This window comes from Anomaloglossus baeobatrachus, chromosome 2 (genome assembly GCF_048569485.1).
Source record: "Anomaloglossus baeobatrachus isolate aAnoBae1 chromosome 2, aAnoBae1.hap1, whole genome shotgun sequence".
Taxonomy (NCBI): Eukaryota; Metazoa; Chordata; class Amphibia; order Anura; family Aromobatidae; genus Anomaloglossus; species Anomaloglossus baeobatrachus.
In genome coordinates this window covers 304,085,910-304,112,064 of record NC_134354.1, presented here as the reverse complement: position 1 = coordinate 304,112,064, position 26,155 = coordinate 304,085,910, and the positions used below count along the sequence as shown (strand labels likewise).

Below are 26,155 nucleotides of genomic sequence, written 5' to 3'. Positions count from 1 at the left end.
CAAAACCTTTATCAAATTTGTCAAATATTTTAGGCAAAATCAAGTGGCCAATTCAAGATCCTTGACACAGTAATATTGCAAATTACTATTAATCACTGTAAAGAACAGATAGTATTAGATTAGCCATCTGAAATGGTCTGAAAGATAAATGAGTAAACAGACCAGTGACACACTGGACCGCAATGTTGCTGTGAACAAGCAGGCACACCCATGTCATAAAACTGCCATGATTGTGCACAGTATTTCCATCAACACCAAAAGTCTCCACAAAAGGGGAAATAGAAGAAAAAGTGACACTCATCGCATGAAAGAAAGACTGTAATTGCGATTTAGATCATAGTGCAATCACATTCCAAACTAATTGTAATACAAAGCCCAGACATTAATAATGTAGCATTATATCGCGTCTGAGATTCAAGCCATGGGGAACTCTGGTATTCAATTGGAAAATCCACCATGCCTCTCTATTTCTCAGACCATTTAAGCTGAAACCATGTCTGGGTTTTTTATGCAGTTTTTCAATCGCATATGCAGAAAAAAATTCAATTGACCTATTATGTTCTTGAATAAAATGTTTGGAAGCTTGTGATGTGTTTTTTATTGGGTTATATTTGGCAATATCATGGAGATGTTCCTTTATTCTGGTGCAAACCGTTCGCTTTGTGCTACCAACATATTTTAGATTGCATTTATTGCATTCTATAATGTAAGTGACCCATCTCGTATTGCAGTTTAAAAAGGAATTAATTTGATACTTGTTATTATTGGATGTGTCAGTGAAAAAATTACATTTTTTTGCAACTGTGCACATCTTACAATTGTGCAAACCACACTTATAAAAACCCTTTAATGATAACCAATTACCTTTAGTTTTTGGAAATCTGACAGCACTAGGTGAGAGAATATTGGCCAATGTGGTTGCTTTTTTGTACACTACTCTATAATTGTTATGTAAAATATGGTTTAAGGTATCATCTTCTCTTTGAGAAGTGCAGTGGTACAAAGTCCTTTCTTGACCAAATTATTGTTATACCTGAAACAATTTTGTTAATGTTAATCTGATCTTGTTTAAAACTAAAATACTTTTGTTTTCTACAGAAACATCTTGTAAAAGAATGCTTCAATTTTACTACAAATTTTTTTTTTTTTTTTTATAATTTTTTTTTTTTTTTCACAAAATGATGCTTGAATTAATCGATGTAGGACTTTATTCACATTGATTTACAATGATATGAACTTTCCAACTGAATCTGACCTGGAGTTCCCCCAAAAAGTCGCAACTGAGATACTGGCCTAACACAAAGGAATTTCTCTTGTTGTTTCCAAACGAAATGAACTGCTTTATTTCAATCAAAATGGACTATTTGATATGGCACTTGCCACAATGTCTGATGAATCTGTATACAATTTTTCATGTTTCATAAATATGACAAATGTGAATTACTTTAACTAATTTTGCATAAATTAGTGGTTTTCCAGTTTTGTGAAAAATGTTAATGGAAATTTTATGATCACTCACTGTTCACTTAAAGTATTTTTTCTACCTTAATACAACAATATAATATTGAGCAGATTTTCATAGAAAAAAGGGGATATAAAATACTGTAATAATGCATGCTAAGCAGATATCATCTGACCATAATGATCCCCATAATAGGATTTTAATATAATAGGAAAATTCCGATATAAATTCAAAAATGTGATACCACACAATGGAATATATTATCCAAAATATTTTATTTATTAATAGTCACAAACAATTAAAACAGGAGTGCACAACGTACACTCCTGATTCACATAATCATCAATAAGAGGACATTAGAACCTCGCCAACGTGGGGACCAAGACCGGACACTAAGGGTAAAGACTGTACCTGGGAAATCATAAAGCTAATCGCCACTCAAATAACCCATAAGGTTTATGCCCAAGTACAGCAAGTAAACTCCCTCCACCTAACTACATCACCAGGTGTGTAAGGTATATTCACCCGGAATGCTCAAAGAGCCGAACCGGGTATATCATAATTAAAGGTACATACCGGAGGTCAAGGTAACAAGGGAGCCGGTCCAAGGTCCACGCCCGACGCGCGTTTCGGGTACCTTTTTCAGGGGCACCACACACTGTCATGGACCCCTTTCCCACTCCCTTAAATACCCCATGGCCTCCAGGTGATGTCCATCCGCCCACCCATCGTGCGCACGCGTACATCGCGCCACGGGAATCCGTACACAAACCGGCGGCAAGCGGCGACCAACTGCGCATGCGTTGGAGCAAACTTCTCCGATGACGTCTTTAACGCATGCGCATGGCCGCCTAAGATGCGGCCGGGTGTATACACCCAAGAATCGCGTCTGGTCGGCGCGCTGGGAGGGTCAAAATGGACATCACAGACGGGCAGTCAGGGATAACATTCACATCACGTGTTTTGTATCGTGTTGGTGAGTCAGTGTTCTAGCGTGCCCCGTCCACACAGCAGAGTGTAGCCTCCGCCAAGTAACACAAGTCTCCTTATTTTAATATAGAAGATTTTTTATTGTGCTTGATTATAGACTATAAGAACCAGTAATAGTATGGATGCACACTCTAATTATATATGCGGTCTGTGTCCACAACTGGACAAGAGTATCCATTGTTTCACATATTATCACAGACCAGCTCAACAGAGCTGAATGTCACAATCACACAGAAGACACGTCCACTTGACTGTGTCATAGGCAGATCACCACTCCACTATATGGACATATATGGGCTTGGGTGAACACACATCTACACTTGTATAATAATACAATAATAATTCATAGTCAAACAATAAGGAAAACCCATCATGTTGGTGAGTTCATGTGCTATACATGCCATGTTCATGTAGGTGGACGTGACCACAGCCAGACACCACTGGGCGCATCAATTAGTCCTGATATGGCCACATCCACATACACCAGACTGGGTACCAGGGCGCAGTGATAGGATGGTTGCACATCCACATTGAGTTTCTAATCAGTATCCATAATTGGACCAACATGTCCACTACTTATTTAATGTGATACCCGCACTCAATAAATGTGGATGCCCACTCCATATATCAGATACGTCCATATAAGCACCACACTGTATATCACAAATATTGATGTATGGACATATATAACATCATATTGGAACACAAAAACGCATTGAGTGCAACAAAAATATCCGGTGATGCTTCATAGAGCAGCCATCAAGTCTTTCATCCTTATGCTTGACTCCGAGAACATATCCCATCACTAGGAGGACACACAGGAAGGGGGAGGGGAAGCAGGTAGTCCAAATACTCCTCAGATGAAAAAGTTACTGGAATAAAACAACATGCAATTAAAAAGCAGCACGATAATCGGAAGATAATGTAATAGGGTCATCCATAGGACAAACATCACAAAACAACCCTTATAACAGGTTAAAGAACAAAAACCCTCTATTTGGAAAATGTAGGTATTAAGGAATGGAGCAAAACTAAGTTGTTCGTTCAATCCTGCAGGGGCCAGGGTCCCCAAGGAGAAGATCCACCTCCTTTCTAGTCTAGAGAGGGCCATCTTGAGGTCACCCCCACGGATCCCACCGCTGACAAGGTCTATCCCCACCACCTTCAATCCACCAGGATCACAATTATGGTGGACCTTAAAGTGCCTGGGGAGAGTCCTCAGCAGCGATAGGTCCGTCATGGCAGGCGCCCTCAAAATATCGCGAACATGCTCGCGTATACGAATACGAAATTGTCTTGTGGTCAGGCCCACATAGACTAAGTCGCAGGGGCACTTGGCATAGTATATTATGTGCGTGCTACTGCACGAAATATACTTCTTGATACAAAATCGTTGTTTACCATCGGCCGAGAAAAACTCCTTGCCCCTAATGATGTTACCTGACTTACACGTGACACATTCGCCACATGTAAAGCTTCCCGTCCTAGGGGTATTATGTCCAAACAAACCCCCAGGTGTCTTAGTCACATAGTGGCTATCCACCAGGAGGTCCCGTAGGCTCCTACCCCTTCTTGAGGTTAGTAACGGAACTCCTGGCAAATCACTGGCCAGAACTGCGTCCGTCTGCAAGACGGGCCAGTGTCTGGACAGTGCATCCCTGATTTGTCTCCACTGACCATTGTACGTGGAGATGAACCGAGTATAACTCGCACCACCATCCAATATCCTTGTATTATGTCCATACAGGAGATGTTCTCTGGATGTGTGTTTGGCTCTCATATATCCTTGTCTTATACCACGGACGCCATATCCCCTTTCCCTGAATATTACACGAAGATCCTCAGCCTGATGTTCAAACTTCTGAGGTGTAGAGCATATCCTTTTGGCCCTCAGAAATTGACCACAGGGATAGCTCGAATCGTTGATCTCTGGTGAGCTGATGAAGCATGTAACAATGCATTTACGGAAGTGGTCTTTCTAAATAAATCCGTCTCAATCATGCCTCCTTCTCCAACCTCCACCATAACGTCCAAAAATTCCATTTTGTGTTGGTCTGCCTTATATGTCAGTTTGACATTATAATCGTTCCGGTTTAGCTCATCCATGAACACATCCAGCAGAGATCGTGTCCCCTGCCACAGGAGCAGCACGTCATCGATGTACCTGTACCAACAGACTATATTCTGGGCAAGTGGCAGCTCGTGTAAAACAGTCTGCTCCCACCTACCCAGAAACAGCCCCGCAAACGATGGTGCACACGCCGCTCCCACGGCGGTACCACGTCTCTGCAGGAAGTACCGGTTTTTAAAAGTAAAAACGTTATGGCGGAGGATGAAGTCCAGGAGTGTTAGAATAAATTCACACAGAGATCCCTCCCATGAGCTACAAGACAAAAAGTATATAGATGCCTCAATACCCTGTTCATGTGAAATGCAGGTGTACAGGGACTCTTGTCTGCTGTAACCAGCCAAATGTCGTCCTCCATGTGTACACCATCCAATTTCCTCAATAGATCGTTTGTATCCCGTAGATATGATGGTAAATTCTGCACCAATGGTTTGAGATAAAAATCCACATAGGTGCAGATTGGTTCACAAAGACCACCAATCCGCGAGACGATGGGACGTCCAGGGGGATTGGTGGCATCCTTGTGAACCTTAGGTAACAAATAAAAAGTCGGTAATCGGGGATTTTTTACCAGGAGTCCATCTCTAATTTTTGATGTAATAATCCCCTCAAGTAGGGCCTCATCCAAAATGGACATCAGTTCAATTTTGTAGCCAGGGGTTGGATTTGTGGTGAGCTTCAGATATGTCTTCTGGTTATTTAACTGTTTGAACGCCTCGCGTTCATATTTGGTTATAGGCCAGAGGACCACATTTCCCCCTTTGTTCGCATTTTTAATTACAATATCAGTCATACCGCGCAGTTCTTGTATGGCAGTACGCTGATGTCTAGTCAGGTTGTCACCAGAGCTGTATCTCGGAATCTTCTCAAGCTCCTTTGTAACTAGCCTGACAAAAATCTCAATTTGCGGACAGATAGACAAAGGGGGAAATGTGGTTGATCTCGGCAATATTTCCCTTGGAAAGGTCATAGACATACTACCATCACCCTCTCTCTCCAACTCTTCCAAAGTGGCAATAGCCTCCTTCTCCCTCTCCGTCAATGATTCCTCACCTTTATCGGCCTTACGGTGGAGTTTGTGCAGTACTAATTTTCGAGCAAACAGGTGGAGATCCTTTACAGTGGTAAAGAGATCAAAGGTGCCAGTAGGCACAAATGACAATCCCAACTGAAGGACCTGCACCTGGGCTTTAGTCAGAGAATAAGTAGACAGATTAATTACCTCCAGTTGACTTTTTTTGTTTTTCTGTTGTTCCTGTGATGTTGTGGGAGAGATACCCTTTCTTTTCCCCTGAGTTGTTCCTCGGGTCTGTCTAGGGCCTCCATTGAATTTTTTATTGTTAATGCTCAAAGGCATATGATTCTCCTCTTTCTCCTCCACCTCCGTGCTATCCCCCGAAGTACGGGATGATATGGAGATAGATCTAGGTCTGTTATAATTGGGTTGATGCGCCCGACCTTTTCTCCATCTATACATTTGCTTGTTAGCACGGTCATTTATATCTCTTTGGAGTTTCTTAGTTTTAGTTGTCCTTATCTCGTTCTCCCACTTCACAAATTCCCCATCAACTTCTTTGTTGAATTTGGTAAGTTGTTCCTCCGTTAGGTCTTTTTTAAGTTTCTCTTGGATGGTCTCAATCTCAACCTCCAACTCTCCTACGTTAGCCTCATTTAATTTGATTAATAACTCCATAAACTGTTTGGAGCAGGTATCTGCACAACTCTCCCATGCATTGGTGAACCACTCTTCCTGGATGGGGAAGGAGGGGAAGACCTGAATGCGCAAACCACGCGGTATTAATCCCCTGGCAACATATTGCTCCAAAAAACCTTTATTCCACCAGAGTTTTGTTCTCTTATGTAATAGTTGTTTCAATCTTTGCATATCCGCCTGATTATCGGGCTTGCTACTAAAACCACAGGTGAGGTCCTCTTTAAACGCCTCATTAATATGGGAACGCCAAGTGTTATCGCGTGCCGTGAAATCCATGAACAAGATCCAGGAACAACTTACCAAATTCAACAAAGAAGTTCAAAAAAAGTCAACTGGAGGTAATTAATCTGTCTACTTATTCTCTGACTAAAGCCCAGGTGCAGGTCCTTCAGTTGGGATTGTCATTTGTGCCTACTGGCACCTTTGATCTCTTTGCCACTGTAAAGGACCTCCACCTGTTGGCTCGAAAATTAGTACTGCACAAACTCCACCATAAGGCCGATAAAGGTGAGGAATCATTGACAGAGAGGGAGAAGGAGGCTATTGCCACTTTGGAAGAGTTGGAGAGAGAGGGTGATGGTAGTATGTCTATGACCTTTCCAAGGGAAATATTGCCGAGATCAACCACATTTCCCCCTTTGTCTATCTGTCCGCAAATTGAGATTTTTGTCAGGCTAGTTACAAAGGAGCTTGAGAAGATTCCGAGATACAGCTCTGGTGACAACCTGACTAGACATCAGCGTACTGCCATACAAGAACTGCGCGGTATGACTGATATTGTAATTAAAAATGCGGACAAAGGGGGAAATGTGGTCCTCTGGCCTATAACCAAATATGAACGCGAGGCGTTCAAACAGTTAAATAACCAGGAGACATATCTGAAGCTCACCACAAATCCAACCCCTGGCTACAAAATTGAACTGATGTCCATTTTGGATGAGGCCCTACTTGAGGGGATTATTACATCAAAAATTAGAGATGGACTCCTGGTAAAAAATCCCCGATTACCGACTTTTTATTTGTTACCTAAGGTTCACAAGGATGCCACCAATTCCCCTGGACGTCCCATCGTCTCGGGGATTGGTGGTCTTTGTGAACCAATCTGCACCTATGTGGATTTTTATCCCAAACCATTGGTGCAGAATTTACCATCATATCTACGGGATACAAACGATCTATTGAGGAAATTGGATGGTGTACACATGGAGGACGGGAAGCTTTACATGTGGCGAATGTGTCACGTGTAAGTCAGGTAACATCATTAGGGGCAAGGAATTTTTCTCGACCGATGGTAAACAACGATTTTGTATCAAGAAGTATATTTCGTGCAGTAGCACGCACGTAATATACTATGCCAAGTGCCCCTGCGACTTAGTCTATGTGGGCCTGACCACAAGACAATTTCGTATTCGTATACGAGAGCATGTTCGCGATATTTTGAGGGCGCCTGCCGTGACGGACCTATCGCTGCTGAGGACTCTCCCCAGGCACTTTAAGGTCCACCATAATTGTGATCCCGGTGGATTGAAGGTGGTGGGGATAGACCTTGTCAGCGGTGGGATCCGTGGGGGTGACCTCAAGATGGCCCTCTCTAGACTAGAAAGGAGGTGGATCTTCTCCTTGGGGACCCTGGCCCCTGCAGGATTGAACGAACAACTTAGTTTTGCTCCATTCCTTAATACCTAAATTTTCCAAATTGAGGGTTTTTGTTCTTTAACCTGTTATAAGGGTTGTTTTGTGATGTTTGTCCTATGGACGACCCTATTACATTATCTTCCGATTATCGTGCTGCTTTTTAATTGCATGTTGTTTTATTCCAGTAACTTTTTCATCTGAGGAGTATTTGGACTACCTGCTTCCTCTCCCCTTTCCTGTGTGTCCTCCTAGTGATGGGATATGTTCTCGGAGTCAAGCATAAGGATGAAAGACTTGATGGCTGCTCTATGAAGCATCACCAGATATTATTGTTGCACTCAATGGGTTTTTGTGTTCCAATATGATATTATATATGTCCACACATCAATATTTGTGATATACAGTGTGGTGCTTATATGGACGTATCTGATATATGGACTGGGCATCCACATTTATTGAGTGCAGGTATCACATTAAATAAGTAGTGGACATATTGGTCCAATTATGGATACTGATTAGAAACTCAATGTGGATGTGCAACCATCCTATCACTGCGCCCTGGTAACCAGTCTGGTGTATGTGGATGTGGCCATATCAGGACTAATTGATGCGCCCAGTGGTGTCTGGCTGTGGTCACGTCCACCTATATGAACATGGCATGTATAGCACATGAACTCACCAACATGATGGGTTTTCCTTATTGTTTGACTATGAATTATTATTGTATTATTATACAAGTGTAGATGTGTGTTCACCCAAGCCCATATATGTCCATATAGTGGAGTGGTGATCTGCCTATGACACAGTCAAGTGGACGTGTCTTCTGTGTGATTGTGACATTCAGCTCTGTTGAGCTGGTCTGTGATAATATGTGAAACAATGGATACTCTTGTCCAGTTGTGGACACAGACCGCATACATAATTAGAGTGTGCATCCATACTGTTACTGGTTCTTATAGTCTATAATCAAGCACAATAAAAAATCTTCTATATTAAAATAAGGAGACTTGTGTTACTTGGCGGAGGCTACACTCTGCTGTGTGGACGGAGCATGCTAGAACACTGACTCACCAACACGATACAAAACACGTGATGTGAATGTTATCCCTGACTGCCTGTCTGTGATGTCCATTTTGACCCTCCCAGAGCGCCGTCCAGACGCGATTCTCGGGTGTATACACCCGGCGGCATCTTAGGCGGCCATGCGCATGCGTTAAAGACGTCATCGGAGAAGTTTGCTCCAACGCATGCGCAGTTGGTCGCCGCTTGCCGCCGGTTTGTGTACGGATTCCCGTGGCGCGATGTACGCGTGCGCACGATGGGCGTCGATGGACATCACTTGGAGGCCATGGGGTATTTAAGGGAGTGGGAAAGGGGTCCATGACAGCGTGTGGTGCCCCTGAAAAAGGTACCCGAAACGCGCGTCGGGCGTGGACCTTGGACCGGCTCCCTTGTTACCTTGACCTCCGGTATGTACCTTTAATTATGATATACCCGGTTCGGCTCTTTGAGCATTCCGGGTGAATATACCTTACACACCCGGTGATGTAGTTAGGTGGAGGGAGTTTACTTGCTGTACTTGGGCATAAACCTTATGGGTTATTTGAGTGGCGATTAGCTTTATGATTTCCCAGGTACAGTCTTTACACTTAGTGTCCGGTCTTGGTCCCCACGTTGGCGAAGTTCTAATGTCCTCTTATTGATGATTATGTGAATCAGGAGCGTACGTTGTGCACTCCTGTTTTAATTGTTTGTGACTATTAATAAATAAAATATTTTGGATAATATATTCCATTGTGTGGTATCACATTTTTGAAACAATATAATATTGTATCATATTGATATTAAACTTGTGAAACCCCATATGATTTCTCTATATTTTCACTCATGCATTCTTATATTCTGATATAAATTAATAATATATAAGTATAATATACATATAAACAAATAGAAGAGTCATGTAGATAAAAATATATATATATATATGATTCTTTCTTGTTATTGTTGGTATAAATAGCATGAATGTATGATACATTCATTTGTTATTTGGTATCATTCATGTATGAGATTTTTGTTCTTGATTATCAGGGACATTTAACAATAATAAAAAATAATAGAGCATTCATATGTGGTTCTAACAAAAGTACTCTGTTCCACATATACATATGTGGAGAGGGGAGTATATAGCGGCACTGGCAACATTCACTAGTTGTTATGATTAAGGGCGCTAAGCCAGAAATGCGTTAACCACGACTATGCCATATCTGTACTGCACTGAATAAATCATCTGGTCACTCAGCTGGATCGCTTTCCTTCATTTTTTCATACATACAGACACACATAACTCTGCTGCATACATACATACAGACACACATAACTCTGCTGCATACATACATAAAGACACACATAACTCTGCTGCATACATGCATACAGGCAGACACTCATAGCTCTGCTGCATACAGACAGACACACAACTCTGCTGCATACATACAGACACACATAGCTCTGCTGCATACAGACATACAGACAGACACACATTGCTCTGCTGCATACAGACACACATAGCTCTGCTGCATACAGACAGACACACATAACTCTGCTGCATACATACAGACACACATAGCTCTGCTGCATACAGACATACAGACAGACACACATAGCTCTGCTGCATACAGACACACATAGCTCTGCTGCATACAGACAGACACACATAACTCTGCTGCATACATACATACAGACAGACACACAACTCTGCTGCATACATACATACAAACAGACACATTACTCTGCTGCATACATACATACAGACAGTCCCACACAAAGCTCTGCTGCATACATACATACATACAGACAGACAGACACACATAGCTGTTATGATCCGGAACCATGGAAGACCACCACAAATCATTGGCAAAAGGTGACAAGAGCATTGGCAACTAATCTGTCCGCCATCCCCTTACTAACCATCACAACTAGAAGTAGCCGAGGGGTGAACTAACATCCTGTGCACCGCGAACCCAGCCGGAGAACTAACTATCCTCAAGGTAGGAAAGATGAATAACTCTCTGCCTCAGAAAATAGACAAGAATAGCTGGCCCCCCACATTCAAAGACTGCGGTGATATAGGAAAAACACAATACACAGGTAGATGACAGGATTAGCAAAAGGTGAGGCCCCCGCTGACTAAAATAGGAAAGGACAGGAAAGGGACTGATGGTGGCCAGAGTAAAACCCTGCAAAATACCAACTTCCTGATAGTACAAAAAGGCCCTCAGATCGCACGATCTGAACTCCGTCCTATACCAGGTGCCCTTGTCATACCAATGAACAGAAAGCAAGAATCATAACAAATTCAACAAGCCACAAACACATGGACCCAAAGGAGCAATACTCCACACAGAACTGCAGGGAGTTCCCCAACAAACCACTGAGGGGGAAAATCCCTGCAAGCAAATAAACTGAAAACAACCACAGCAAATGACAAACTCAGATAAGCAAAAGAACCAGACAATAAATAAAGAGCAAGCACTTGAGTAGATGTGGTGTAGAGCAGGATGAAGCAGGCTGGAGATACAAAGAGCAACTGACATCCGGCAACAGCCTGCAATCAGACCAGGATTTAAATAAGCAGAGTTAGCAAAGGAAACACCCATTGCACAACACACCTGGTCCAAGTCCAAACTATTCCTGGCCACCAGAGGGAGCCTCCCAGCAGCCAAAACATAACTAACATTCACAACAGTACCCCCCCTTGAGGAGGGGTCACCGAACCCTCACCCACGCCACCGGGTCGCTCGGGATGAGCATGATAGAAGGCGCGAACCAACCTGTCCGCATGAATGTCAGAAGCCACAACCCAAGAGTTATCCTCCTGCCCATAACCCTTCCATTTCACAAGGTACTGAAGCTGACGCCTACTGCGACGGGAATCCAGAATTTTCTCAACCTCATACTCCAGATCCCCTTGTACCAAAACAGGGTCATGAGGCGCTGCTGCAGGAACTGCTGGCTCCACATGTTTCTTCAACAAGGACTTATGGAAGACATTGTGAATCTTAAATAACGCAGGCAGAGTCAAACGGAAAGATACAGGGTTAATAATCTCCGAAATCTTATAAGGTCCAATAAATCTGGGCTTAAATTTAGGAGATGGAACTCTCATAGGAATATTTTTAGAGGACAACCACACCATGTCCCCTACTTTAAACCGGGGACCAACAGTCCGATGCCGGTTGGCAAACTTTTGGGCAGTTTCTTGGGACTGAAACAATTTATCCACTACCTGCCCCCAAATCTGCTGCATTCTGTTGACCACCGAATCCACCCCCGTACAGTCAAACGCCTCAAGCTGCCCTGAGAGGAACCTAGGGTTATACCCAAAATTGCAGAAAAAGGGGGACACCAATGTGGTAGAGCTAGTTCTATTGTTAAGGGCTAATTCAGTCAAAGGCAAAAACGAAACCCAGTCATCCTGATCCGCAGAAACAAAACACCGTAAATAGGTCTCCAGGGTCTGGTTAGCCCTTTCAGTCTGACCGTTGGTCTGAGGATGAAACGCCGAGGAGAAAGACAGCTGAACACCCAATTTGGAGCAAAAAATCCTCCAAAACCTGGATACAAACTGCACCCTTCTGTCAGAAACAATGTTTTCAGGAATACCAAGCAAACGAACAACATGTTGGAAAAACAAAGGCACCAACTCTGATGAAGACGGCAACTTCGATAGGGGAACCAAGTGGACCATCTTGGAGAATCTGTCACAGATCACCCAAATCACAGTCATTTTCTGAGAGACGGGAAGCTCTGAAATAAAATCCATAGAGATGTGCGTCCAAGGCTTCTTAGGTACAGGCAAAGGCAATAATAGCCCACTAGAACGTGAACAACAGGGCTTGGACCTAGAACAAACTACACACGACTGCACAAAACGACGGACATCCCGGGACAGGGAAGGCCACCAAAAGGAGCGTCTCACAAGATCCCGAGTACCAAAAATGCCAGGATGACATCTCGACCTGTCTCCCGAAAAAAATTCAGGAACAGGAATCTTAGGCTCTGCAAGGGGAGTCTGTGCAAGATAAGACAACACGCTCACCCAATTCATCCATTCTAGAAGAAAGATATCTTCCACGGAACCCAAAGAAGAAGAGGAAAAACACCAAAAAAAAAAAAAAATTTTCTCAGCAGCTTTTTTTTGTTTTTTTTTCCTTCTTAAGAGTACCCTTTAAATTTGTGGGCCGGGTGTACTGTTATGATCCGGAACCATGGAAGACCACCACAAATCATTGGCAAAAGGTGACAAGAGCATTGGCAACTAATCTGGCCGCCATCCCCTTACTAACCATCACAACTAGAAGTAGCCGAGGGGTGAACTAACATCCTGTGCACCGCGAACCCAGCCGGAGATCTAACTATCCTAAAGGTAGGAAAGATGAATAACTCTCTGCCTCAGAAAATAGACAAGAATAGCAAGCCCCAAAAAGCCTACAAAAAGGCCCTCAGATCGCACGATCTGAACTCCGTCCTATACCAGGTGCCCTTGTCATACCAATGAACAGAAAGCAAGAATCATAACAAATTCAACAAGCCACAAACACATGGACCCAAAGGAGCAATACTCCACACAGAACTGCAGGGAGTTCCCCAACACACCACTGAGGGGGAAAATCCCTGCAAACAAATAAACTTAAAACAACCACAGCAAATGACAAACCCAGATAAGCAAAAGAACCAGACAATAAATAAAGAGCAAGCACTTATCTGGAGTAGATGTGGTGTAGAGCAGGATGAAGCAGGCTGGAGATACAAAGAACAACTGACATCCGGCAACAGCCTGCAATCAGACCAGGATTTAAATAAGCAGAGAGTTAGCAAAGGAAACGCCCATTGCACAACACACCTGGTCCAAGTCCAAACCATTCCTGGCCACCAGAGGGAGCCTCCCAGCAGCCAAAACATAACTAACATTCACAACACATAGCTCTGCTGCATACATACAGACAGACACACATAGCTCTGCTGCATACAGACAGACACACATAACTCTGCTGCATACATACATACAGACAGTCACACATAACTCTGTTGCATACATACATACAGACACATAACTCTGCTGCATACATACATACAGACAGACACACACACAAAGCTCTGCTGCATACATACATACAAACAGACAGACACACATAGCTCTGCTGCATACATACAGACAGACACACATAACTCTGCTGCATACATACATACAGACAGACACACAACTCTGCTGCATACATACATACAGACAGACACACATAACTTTGCTGCATACATACATACAGACAGACACACACAACTCTGCTGCGTACATATATACAGACAGACACACATAACTTTGCTGCATACATACAGACACACATAGCTCTGCTGCATACATACATACAGATACACATAGCTCTGCTGCATACATAGAGACACACATAACTCTGCTGCATACATACATACAGACAGACACACATAACTCTGCTGCATATATACATACAGACAGACACACATAGCTCTGCTGCATACATACAGACACACATACCTCTGCTGCATACATACATACAGACAGACACACATAGCTCTGCTGCATACATACAGACAGACACGCAGCTCTGGGAGGCTCACACACGCTGCTCTGGGGGGCTCACACACGCGGCTCTGTGGGGCCCACAGATGCGGCTCTGTGGGGGCCCACACATGTGGCTCTGCGGGGCCCACACATGCGGCTCTGCGGGGCCCAAACACACAGCTTTGGGGGCCAATGCATATGGCACCGGGGGAGGCGGGCAGGGCATACATCTTGGGGGGGAGAAACCCATACAGCTCACCGGGGCCCATAAATCGGGGGGGCGGGCAGGGCACATACCGCTCAGGTCACGGTGGAGAGGGGGCCCACACAGCGCCGTACAGAAGCGCTGTGCTGGGGGTCGCTGGCTGGCACTGTGCCTCATTATTCTGTGGAACCGAGCAGGACGCCGTGTGGTAGCTCCGCTCACAGTTTACGTTCAAACCAGGAGGTCTGCGCTCCTTAAAGGGACGGCGCTGCAGATTTTTGCCGAGGACTGCGATCCCCGGAACTCGGCTCGGGGGCAGCAGAACTGACTAAGGCGAGTGGGCCCCGGCCAAGGGGCATCAGAACTGACGAGGCCGAGTGGGCCCCTCCGGCTCTCCAGGGCCCGGGTATTTGCCAGGGTGTGCCGGGTGCTGACATCTGCCCTGTTGGTACCCCTTGTTTAATGAAAGAAAAACCCACAATGGTCACAGAAATAACTTGAATCTGACAAAAGTAATAATAAATAAAAAAAAATCTATGAAAATGAGCAAATGAAAGTCAGACATTGCTTTTCAACCATGCTTCCACAGAATTTTAAAAATAATAAAACTCATGAAATAGGCCAGGACAGAAGTGATGGTACCCCTGAAAATAATGTGACAAAAGGGACATGTTAAATGAAGGTATGTCCACTAATTAGCATTACAGGTGTCTACAATCTTGTAATCAGTCAATGGGCTTGTATATAGGGCTACAGATACTCACTGTGCTGTTTGGTGACATGGTGTGTTCCACACTCAACATGGATCAGAGAAAGTGAAAAAAGAGTTGTCTTAAGAGATTAGAAAGAAAATTATAGACAAGCTTGTTCAAGGTAAAGGTTATAAGACCATCTCCAAGCAGCTTGATGTTCCTGTGACTACAGTTGCACATATTATTCAGAAATTTGAGATCCATGGAACTGTACCCAACCTCCCTGGATGTGGCCGCAGCAGGAAAAGTGATGACAAATCAAAGATACAGATAATACGAATGGTAACAAAAGAGCCCAGAAAAACTTCTAAAGAGATTAAAGGTGAACTTCAAGCTCAAGGAACATCAGTGTCAGATCGCACCATCTGATGTTGTTTGAGCTAAAGTGGAATTCATGGGAGACGACCAAGGAGGACACCATTGTTGAAAAATAAAGCCAGACTGGAATTTGCCAAACTACATGTTGACAAGCCAAAAAGCCTCTAGGAGGATGTCCTATGGACAGATGAGACAAAAATTGAACTTTTTGGCAAAGCATATCAGCTCCATGTTCACAGACAGAAAAATGAAGCATGTGAAGGAAAGAACTTTCTCCCTACTGTGAAACATGGAGGAGGCTCTGTTAAGTTCTGGGGCTGTTTTGCTGCTTCTGGCACAGGATGTCTTGAATCTGTGGAGGGTACAATAAAATCTCAAGACTATCAAGGGATTCTAGAGAGAAATGTGCTGCCCCGTGTCAGAAAGCTTGGCCTCAGTCACAGGTCATGGGTCTTGCAACAGAATAATGACCCAAAACACACAGCTAAAACCACCCAAGAATGGCTAAGCGGAAAACATAGAACTATTCTGAAGTGGCCTTCTATGAGCTCTGACCTAAATCCTATTGAGCATCTTTGGAAAGAGCTGAAACATGCCATCTGGAAAAGGCAACCTTCAAACACATGGCAACTGGAGCAGTTTGCTCTTGAGGAGTGGGCCAAAATACCTGTCGAGAGGTGCAGAAGTCTCATTGACAGTTACAGGAATTATTTGATTGTAGTGGTTCCCCCCAAAAGGTTGTGCAACAAACTATTAACTTAAGGATACCATCATCTCTGTCCAGGCCTATTACATGGGTTTGTTATTTTAAAAAAATTCTGTGGAAGCATGGTTGAAAAGCAATGTCTGACTTTTATTTGTTCATTTTCAAGATTATTTATTTTGTATTACTTTTGTGAGATTCAAGTTATTTCTGTAACCATTGTGGGTTTTTCTTTCATTAAGCTAGGGGTACCAACAATTTTGACCACGTGTGTATTTCAGCTTTTCCAAAATTCATATGGTGCTCCTTCTGTTCCGAGCCCTCTTATTTGTTCAAACAGAGGTTTCTGACCACATGTGGGGTTCCCTGCTCTACATAAGAAAATGTGTAACACTCAGTGTGGTCCACTTTTTGGTGTTGCCTCTTCAGAAAGTGAAAAATTTGGTGCTAAAGCAATATTTTTTTGAATAAAAAGAAATTATTCAATATGATGACCTAACGATATCAAATTTTTTAAAGAATCTGTGGTTTCAAAGTGCTCCGTATACCCCTGAATAATATCCTTGAGGGGTCTGGTTTCCAAAATGTGCGGAGCAAGTGGTGTAACCAATTGTGTGAAGACAAAAATAAAATATAACTTTTAATAAATCCTAATTAAAATATTTTTCACACACAACATAAATGGTTGCAATAAATTAGGATTTATTAAATGTTATATTTTATTTTTGTCTTCACACAATTGGTTACACCACTTTCTCGGCTTATTTCATATGATTTTGGTGAGCATGAATACACGATTCTAATTTTGGTTTCCAAAATTGGATCACTTGTTGGGGAGCTCCACTGTTTAGGTACAACAGAGTCCCTCCAAACGTGACATGGCGTCCACTAATGATTCCAGGCAATTTTGCAGTTAAAAGTTGCTCCTTCCCTTCCAAACCCTGCAATGCACCCAAACAGTAAAATTCCACCACATATGGGATATTGGCATACTGAGGAGATATTGCACAATAAATTGTATATATCAACGTCAAATTGGTCAACCTAATAACTTAGACACTCCAAATAGTACTAACATCACAACATGAAAAAATTATAGATATATTTTTTCAAAAAGGAGTACAAGAGTCTATAATAATTGCGTAAAAAGTTTATTAATCAAAAAAAGGTGACGCCCCCTGTAGAAGCCGGGTTAGTGAAACGTACGTCGGGGAATAGGACGGTAGCAACTACACACTCCTCCACCCAGGTAATTGCCATGTTTTTGTGCTCCTCTTACGGTGTTCTATAGCTTTTTGCACGAACCGCATAGTTTTCCATAGCGGGCACATCCTTATTGATTTGTGGATCCCCTGCTTGTGGCACAAGCGGGGCCGGCATAGGTTTCTATGACCGGGCGTGAGTCTGACATATAGTCATGGTTATTGCCTTGCGGGAGGTAGCATGCAAATCCTACTACTGGTGGTAACAATTGTTTAAATTCGGATGTCAACATGCTTGGATTTATATACATTATTGTTGGGATATGTGCAATATATATGCACTTGTACACCTTATGTGATATGTTTACAGGACATTAGCTTTATGTTGATGCAATCCAATAGTCCTTTATATATTTAGGCATTCGACACTTTACATGTTTATCCAGAGATATTTTTGCGTGCTTATTACATGTTGCCGGTTCTCTTATTGCACATTTTACTGCATGTATCCATTTTATTATGTGGGGAATGGGTTGTTACGGGTTTTTTTGATTAATAAACTTTTTGTGCAATTATTATAGACTCTTGTACAATAAATTGTATGGTGCATTTTCTCCTGTTACCCTTGTGAAAAAAAACTATCTGGTTGAAATAACAATTTTGTGGTACAAATGTATTTTTTTATTTTGACAGCTCAATATTGAAAAAATTCTGTAAAGGACCTAGTGGTTCAAGGTGTTCTCCAAACATCTAGATAAATTTCATGAGAGGTCTAGTTTTCAAAATGGGTCACATGTGGGTGAACTCCACTGTTGAGGCCTATTAGGGGCTCTTCAAATGTGAGATGGCGTTCGCTAATGATTCTAGCCAATTTTGCACCCTTCCAGGCCCTGCCATGTGCCCAAACAGTAGATTTCCTCCCCTTATGTCACTATTGGTAATGCAGCTGATGTGATTTATTTGGATTTTGAAAAGGCATTTTGTACTGTACCACATAATACCCTTCTACTGAAGCTCCAGACACAAGGGGAAACTATATACAAATGAGTAAGGAATTGGCTAAAAGATGGGAAACAAAGAGTCATCATAAATGGTACAGTATATTCTCTATATGGGCTATAGTCAGCAGAGGGGTACCACAAAAATATGTGCTAGGACTCATTCCTTTTAATCTCTTTATTATTGACCTTGTGGATGGAATTGATAGTAAAGTGTCAGTCTTTGCTGATTACACCAAACTATGTAGGATATTAAAAACTGAGCTTGATAGTACAATATTACAATACAATCTGGATAAGATGTTGGAAGGGGCAGACACTTGGCAAATGAGATTTAATGTTGATAAATGTAAAGTAATTCACCTAAGACAGCTACATATACATTAAATGGAAGTAAACTGGGGACTATAGAACAGGAGAAGGACTTGGGTATTCTGGTTACAAATAAGCTTGCTCAGCTTATTTGTAACCAGAATACCCAAGTCCTTCTCCTGTTGCTCACAGTACTCAATGTCAAGCAGCAGCAGCAAAGGCAAACACGGTTTTAGGATGTATAATAAGAGAGATTAGATCTCGTTATCGCAGCGTATTGTTACCCCTCTATAAATCACTTGTAAGGCCACATCTGGAATATGGGATCCAGTTTTGGCATCCACATTTTAAAAAGGACATTCAGAAGTAGGCAATTAACTAGACTACTACTGGGAATGGAAGGCCTCCCATATGATCAGAGGTTGAAAAAGTTGGATTTGTTTAGCGTAGAGAAAAGATGTCTCAGAAAAGATCTCATTTGTATGTTTAAATACATGTGTGGTCAATATAAAGGACTGGCACATGACTTATTTCTTCCAAAGACAATACTAAGGACCAGGGGCATTCACTGCGAGTAGAAGAAAAGCTATTCCGGCAGCTAAATAGGAAAAGGTTCTTTACAGTTAGAGCAGTCAGACTGTGGAATGCCCTACCACAAGAGGTAGTAATGGCAGATACTATAACAGCTTTTAAAAAGGGCTGGATAATTTCCTCAGTACACACAACATTGTTGGTTATAAGTGAGTTAATGACAAAATGTATAATTGGTGAAGGAAGATTGAACTAGATGGACCTAGGTCTTTTTTGAACTTATGTAACTGTGTAACTATGTGGTATGGACGTACTCAGGAGAAATTACACAATAAATTGTATGGTACATATTCTCCTGATACCCTTGGGAAATAAAAACTGTTTGAAGTAACAATTTTTTGGCAAAAATGTATTTTTTATATTTCATAGCTCGATGTTATAAAATTCTGTGAAATACCTGGGGATTCAAGGTGCTCACTAAACAACTAGAGATATCCTTTGAGGGGTCGAATTTCCAAAATGGGGTTATTTGTGGGGGTCTTCTGGTGTTTAGGTACCTTAGGGGCCTTGCAAATGCAACATGGTGCTCGCAATCTATTTCAGCCAAATTTGCTTTCCTAAATTCAAATAAAACTCCTTCCCTTCTGAACCCTCCCATTTGTCCAAACAGAACTTTCTGAGTACATATGGGGTATCACTGTGCTCTTAAGAAAGTGGGTAAAAAACTGTGGGGTCCACCTTTTGGCATTAGCTCTTGAAAAATGAGAAAATTCATACTAATGCAACATTTTTGTGAACAAAAATAAAATTTTCAATTTGACGGCCTCAAGTTAACAAAATCTGTGAAATACTTGTGGGTTTATAATGCTCACTATACCCCTAGATAAAATCCTTGAGGGGTGTAGTTTCCAAAATGAAGTTGCCTGCTGGGTGTTTCTGCTGTTTCGTTACCTTAGGGGCAATTCAAATGCAACATGGTGCCAGCAATCAATTTCAGCCAAATTTATTTTCCAAAATTCAAATATTGCTCCTTCTCTTTCGATCCCTTCCATTTGTCCAAACAGATGTTTCTGACCACATGTGAGGTATCAACGCATTCAAAAGTGACTGGGTAATAAGTTTTGGGTTCCATTTTATTTGTATTATTTCTTCTAAAAGTGAATAATTTGGGGCTAGAGCAACATTTTTAGATAAAATGGTTTGGTTTTTTTTCATTCCACATTGCTTTAGTTTCTGTGAAGCACCTGAATGGTTAATACACTTCTTGGATGTGGTTTTGAGTACTTTAGGGGTGCAGTTTTTAGAATGGTGTTACTTTTGGGTATTTTCTGTCATTTAGGCCTCTCATAGTCACTTCAAATGTGATGTGGTCCTGGAAAAAATGGTTTTATAAAAAATTAGAAATTGTTGGTGAACTTTGAAACCTTCTAACTTCTTAACCCATTTTGTTTCAAAAATTGCGCTGACATAAAGTATTACAAATGTGGAAGAAGGAAACCGGGATATGCCGCACCTGTCATTCACACCAGTGATCAATAAGGTTCAGATAGATTTCCTGGACTTATCAATATTTCATGAACATAACCATATCCTAACAAAAACCTTTTTCAAGAAGGTCGACACCAATGGATACATCCATTTTTTGCAGCAGTCATTATAATAAATGGATATCTAATGTCCCTTTGAACCAGTACAAAAGAATAAGAAAGAACTGCACTCTTGATTCAGACTTTAAAAATCAGGTACATATTCTTAATAAACGTTTTGGGAAAAGGAGTATCCCAATTCATTAATAAAAAAAGCATTCAATACTACTAAGAGTATGAAACAGGAGGCGTTAATTTATAAAAAAATGAAAAAGAATATCCCCTTAAATGAAAATACATTTGATTTTAGTGCCAATTTTATTACAACTTTTAGTAAAGATAACTTTCATATCAAAAACATCCTAAAGAAACACTGGAATATATTAAAAAATGATCCTGATCTGAATAAAACCTTAGCATCATATCCAGGGATTACCTTTAAAAGGGCCCCCACTATCAGAAATATTGTAGCTCCAAGCAGACTAAGAACTGCTGAAAAAGGGAGAAATTTGTCCACTATGACAGGATCCTATAGAAGTTTCACAAAAAACTGCCTATGTTGTAGGTCCATACAACATAATAAGAAAACTTTTTTTTCCTCCTCCGGATCTGAAATCTTTCAGATAAAAAGTTTTTTAACATGTCAGTCCAATTTTAAAATTTATCTTATTGAATGTGAATAGGCATGGACGAACCCGAACTGTAAAATTCAGTGTGCGTACCGAACACATGATGTTTGTGCACACGACCCCAAACATGAGCTTTCCTGGGAAGTTCGAGTCTAGTTCGGGTCAGGGGCTGTAAAAAACCCCACCTTATTAAAAAACATTATGATCATACTTACAGGTCCCGCGACACATCCTACATGCTGTGTCTCACGGTCGCTTCTGCTTCCACGTCCAATCATTGCTGTGCCGCCCGGTAACCATCACGAAGTTACAGGACCTTCCGTGATGTCATACCCATGTGACCAGTCACGTGTGAATGTTCTATTACCTCATTGGCTACAGACTGGTCACGTGAGTATGACGTCATCAAAGGTCCTTGTGTGTTGTGATGCGATTGCATTGCGGCGCACAATCTCCTGACAGCAGCAGGTCAGCTGGGTTTATTTCCATGCAGCTGAGTTGCTTTTGTCCTGAGAGTGGGGTGATGCAATGCGAGACGTAAGTGCAATCATCCCCTCACTGTCAGCCTCTGCTTCATCGCTCTGTACAGAGTGATGTAGCAGAGCTGACATGGGTCTCTTTGCTTCTCACTATGTATAGACTGAGTCTGAAGCAGACCTGATATGGCTCTCGGTGCTTCTGTAGTGCCCCTGAATACATCAGGGTGCTACAGGGAACTGCATCCTTTTCCCAGGGTGCAGGACCTACCCACCCTTGGTTCCAACTTCCCAGAAACTGGTGTCACCACCATCAGCACTACAAACCCCTATCAACACCTCACATCATGACCTGTCAGACACACCAGTGGGTTGGTCTGGCTGGAAAAGGGCCACCCACCTAGGGGTCAGGCAGACTGGTAGGAGGAATGAAGTAGGGAGTCTAGAGAGAGCCCTCAAAGTGAGAGGAGCTGGAGTGTTAGCTCCTGGGGAGCTAGAAAGACCGAGTTTGGGTCGCAGACAGTGGTCCGGGACCAGAGAAGTCGGCGGGGACCAGTAGCAGTGACATTGGACCAGGGTGTGACGGACATAGTCTTGAAGGACTGTCGGCACCAGAAAACCCAAAAGAACTGACCAGTACTGAGCACAACGGGGAACAGGACCCTAGGTCAGGAGTCGATTCAATGTCCTGGTTATTAATCTGCAGACAAAGGGGACCTTCAGTGACCTTCCCAGAGTTCAGAGACTGAGGGCATCAGCACACCGCGGGGGACAGGGTTTTCCAGAAAAAGCAACCCACTGAAGTCCCAAGTGCCAGCCCTTAGGAGCAAGACTTCACTTAAAAACTGAAGAACGGGACTTTACAGCTTCAAGCTATAGGGACCCACACGAACACAAAACTGTGCACGGAGGCAGGCTCCGGATTACTATATGACACCACTGGGACCAGGTACTTGGACGGGCTCCCCGCAGTGGCAGCGGAACTCAGAGACTTTGGTTTCCCTACAGCGTGTGTCTCTCCTTTATAAATCTAATCCAGCAGCACGACTACCCACAGTGAGTACCCTGGTCCCCTGCACCCCGCTCTCCCAAATAACTACCAACACCCTTAGCCCGAGGTCTTCCCTACCTGAGGAGGGACTGACATCTGGCTGCTTAACCCCATCTGTCCCAGTACTCCTTACAGCAGCGGCGGTACTCCCATTACCGCAACCCGCAGGGGGTGTCACAAACTTGTAAATATCCCCTTTTTATGGATCAAAGTGTCTGCCAAGCCGGATTCGGACCCCCTCGAGCCACGATCCCGGATCCGAGCATCCCGACTAACACCGGGGTGGCACACTTCGCACTATGTATAGACACTATCTGTGCACAGTGATGTAGCAGAGAGGACATGGCTCTCTGTGCTTCTCACTATGTATAGACATTGTCTGTGCACAGTGATGTAGCATCGCTGACATGGCTCCTTGTGCTTCTCACTATGTATAGACTGTGTCTGTGCACAGTGCTGATTACGTCGGACTAAGGATTTTTATAATAAAGATAAAGTATAGACTGTCTGTAGAGAGTGATGAAGCTGACTTTGCTGTTCCTGTGGATTACGTCGGACTAAGGATTTTTTTATAATAAAGGTGGAGTCTTTAAATGTTTTTTTGTTTTATTTCTAATAAAAACGTTTTTCTGTTGTGTATTTTTGCAGTCTCCTAGAAATTCATGGTGGCCATGTCAAATTTGGCTTGACACCATGAATTCAGACTTAGTACCATCTGAGAATACAATGCTGGTATTAACCCCTTTATTACCCAGCATGCCACCGCCATCAGGGCCACTGGACGACTCGGTAATGCGCCTGGAAATGGCACTAATAAACAATGCACCATTTCCAAGGGTGGCTGCGGGCTGCCGAGAATCCCAGCCCCCAGCTGCCTGACTTTACCTGACTGGCGATCAAAATACGACGGGAGCCCATGCATTTTTTTTTAATTATTTTTTTAAATAAAGAAAAATTAATGGGCTTCCCTGTATTTTGATCTCCAGCCAAGGTAAATCAGGCAGTGGGGGGGTGGCAGCCCCAAGCCGTCTGCTTTATCTGCGCTGAGAATAAAAAATACTATGTAGCGCAATGTAATTTTTTTAAATGATTTACTATTACAGTACTGTGATGTCAGGCAATCACAGACCCGACACAGAGAATGGGCGTCTGTGATTGTCTATTTTAGGAGGGGACAGCCATGTAGTCCTGTTCAGCTGGTCACACCCACTTACCTGAAGGCAGATCATACAATCATAAAAACAGAAAAACTGAAAATTTTGCAGTGGTCTCTTAACTACAGTTGAGCGCAGTTTGCGGTTCGTGGTTCTCCAGTTCGCGACTCGAGTGATTTTGGGGGCTGTTCTAGATTGAACTAGAACTCGAGCTTTTTGCTAAAGCTCGATAGTTCTAGTTACGTTCGAGAACGGTTCTAGCAGCAAAAAGCCAAGCTAATTACTAGCTGGCTTTCCGCTGTAATAGTGTAAGTCACTCTGTGACTCACACTATTATGAAATTTCAGCATATAGTGTGCGGGAACAGCGCATTCAGATCACTGCTGCTGGGATATTGGCGATCGCCATTTTTTTTTTTCCTTGTCTTCTTCCCTAAGGGCGCGCATGTAGTGGGGCGGGCCAGCATGTCAGCCAATCCAAGACACACACAGCTAAGTGGACTTTTAGCCAGAGAAGCAACGGCATGTGTGATAAGATGTCCATGTCACATGTCCCTGCATTATAAAAACGGGTATCTACCCGTCCGGACGCCATTATCACTTCTGCGTCTGGGTGTCAGTCACCGCTGGCGTAGCTCCTGTCTCCGATACTGCTGTGTACTCTCTACACACAGCGCTATACAGAATAGGGATAGAAGTTTCTATTAGCCCTTGTAAGGGCTAATAACAGCAGGCTCAGAGCCATAGGTGACAGTCAGATCCGTGGAAACAGATTTTAACAGCTACAGATAACAGCGTCTGTGTAGCTAAGGTCAGGGACTTCCTCGCTGCATTTCCCCATTAGGAGGGATAGAAAGTGAGGCTTCCTTTCCTTTACACTGACCCACAACCCTGCCACTGTACCCTCCTGCCCTTTGCACACTCAAACTCATTGTTACAAAGCCATTATACTAGCAAACACTGAGTAAACTTAGTGGCATCCTAAAAGTGGCTGTTGGACTTCCATTAGTGTCCCACTAGTGCAAATATATTTGCAGCACCTCTGCATTGCACACTCAAAGTCATTGTTACTAAGCCATTATACTAGCAAACACTGAGTAAACTTAGTGGCATCCTAACAGTGGCTGTTGGACTTCCATTAGTGTCCCACTGGTGAAAAGCTATTTTCAGAACCACTGCATTGCACACTCAAACTCATTGTAAAGGCTGCTTTACACGGTCCGACCGATTGTGCAATTTCACAATCGATCGTACCCGCCCCCGTCCTTTTTGCGCCTGTGTCGCACAAAGTCGTAAACCCCCGTCACACGTACTTACCTCTCGTGTGACCATGCTGTGGGCGGCGAACGTCCACTTCCTGGAGTAGGAGGGACGTTCGGCGTCACAGCGACGTCACACGGCCGCCGGCCAATGGAAGTGGAGGGGCGGAGATGAGCGGGACGTAAACATCCCGCCCACCTCCTTCCTTCACATAGCCGGCGGCGGCCGCATGACGCAGGTGAGCTGCTGTTCATCGTTCCCGGGGTGTCACACGGAGCAGCGTGTGCTACCACGGAAACGATGAACAACTAAATTAAACGATATTATGGAACCTAGCGAGCAGTTCACGACTCACGATTTATGAGCGATACTGCGTCGCTAGGAGGTGTCACACAGGCCGGCATCACCAGCGATGCCGGATGTGCGTCACAAAAACGGTGACCCCGACGATCTATCGC

At 43.0% G+C, this 26,155-nt stretch overlaps 1 protein-coding gene across 2 annotated transcripts in view; it reads left to right on the top strand.

Annotated features, from left to right (window-relative positions):
- Positions 1–26,155, top strand: part of GRM4 (glutamate metabotropic receptor 4) — a 760,688-nt gene that overhangs the window by 713,574 nt on the left and 20,959 nt on the right. The window lies entirely within an intron of this gene.